The sequence below is a fragment of the Pseudophryne corroboree genome, chromosome 4 (genome assembly GCF_028390025.1).
Source record: "Pseudophryne corroboree isolate aPseCor3 chromosome 4, aPseCor3.hap2, whole genome shotgun sequence".
NCBI lineage: Eukaryota > Metazoa > Chordata > Amphibia > Anura > Myobatrachidae > Pseudophryne > Pseudophryne corroboree.
Window position 1 is genome coordinate 699,106,420 of NC_086447.1, and position 1,535 is coordinate 699,107,954.

Sequence of the window (1,535 nt, forward strand, 5' to 3'; positions counted from 1 at the left end):
TACCAGTTCACAATAACAATAAGTGTTATTTTTTTCTATATTTAAACACTCTCTCATCTGGTTGACAGTTACTCTGGCAGACACAACACACCTCTCCCAGTGGTTTGTTTACTGTCACAACAGAAAGCAGAAGTGTTGATTTCATATACTCTTTCATCTGGAGCAACAGAGGCTGGCCCTTGACCTAACCCCTGTCAAGTACAGAAAGCAGAAGTGTTTTCTTTCTAATACACCTGGCATCAAACTGCCCATGGCCATACTATCCTGAATATGCCTGATTCTGTCCGATCTCGGAAGCTAAGCTGGTGGGGCCTGGTCAGTACTTGGATGGGAGACCACCTGAGAATACCAGGTGCTGTGGGCAATTTTTCCAGGTAAATACTATTTCTTTACAAACTATCCTTTGGCTCTGTTATTATGATTGTTACAGTGTGTCAGTTAATATTCTATATACTCAGTGACCATTTGGATACCTTTCAATTGGAACTCAAAGGAATTGTGAACATACTCTTTGATATTTTCACCTCTACTTCATCTTGAACCATATATGTTAAAAAGGCAATCAGGAATTATATTACAATTTATGTTGTTCATCATTATGATCAACATTTTACTTGGGAACTAAATAAAGGTTACGTTTTATACAATTATTCATATTTGACATATACATTTTTTTTCATTATTTACTAAAGAGTGTTCCCAAAGAAGGTAACTTTGTCTTTTCCCCTTTTCTCCCTAACTGTAGTCAGATCTACAAAATTACTGGGAGCACCACCAATCAAGTACTGTTTTATATCGATAAACAAACAGTCTTTATATTGGTTTTTCACATTTATTGATATATAAAATTTTCTCTTTGCTGTTGCGGACCCACAACTTTGTCTTCAAAGATATATAGAATTATTGTAATATTAAAATGAGGCTACACATTTATCCTGTGCATCAAGAGGGGAGACAAAAAAAGTTGGCAATATGCTCTCTCTTCTGCAACAGGTTGCTCTGTTAGGATGGGGATGGCTCTCTATTACAGCAGACAGAGAACGACTGACCGCATGGAAACCTTGGTTTTCACGAGCTCACAATATGGATTGGGTGAATCATTAGGTGTCAGGCTAAATATGTCACATCTAAAATTAGATCAATCTCACATTTTTCACTAGTGTCATACAGTACATGCCTACTGTACATTTTTCATCTATCCTTCAAGAGAGCCCAGGGGGGAAGTCCAGGGGGCAAGATTAGGGTAGCATAATAATGTGGTCCAGTCATTATTTCCCATACTGCATTTGGCAATGTGGCATTAGGAGGGCCCAGTTATAGCAATGCATTTTGCAACTTAATAGTGCCCTGCTAACTTAATAGGGAAATGGACTGTATTGGAGGGGGCATCCTTCTATCCTGGGAATCTAGCAAACTATGGAAATGGGAAATCTCTCAGTCATTCCAGTACCACATGCTGTTATACAGTATGAACATACTTGGTGAATGCTCATGTTGGTTCCAGAGCAGCGTAAGGTACCTCACTCCAGCTGTTC

The 1,535-nt window shown here is 38.6% G+C and overlaps 1 pseudogene; it reads left to right on the top strand.

The window, feature by feature from the left end:
- Positions 1-246: 246 nt before the first annotated feature.
- On the top strand, positions 247-364 carry LOC134913458 (5S ribosomal RNA; annotated as a pseudogene).
- The last annotated feature ends 1,171 nt before the right edge of the window (positions 365-1,535 follow it).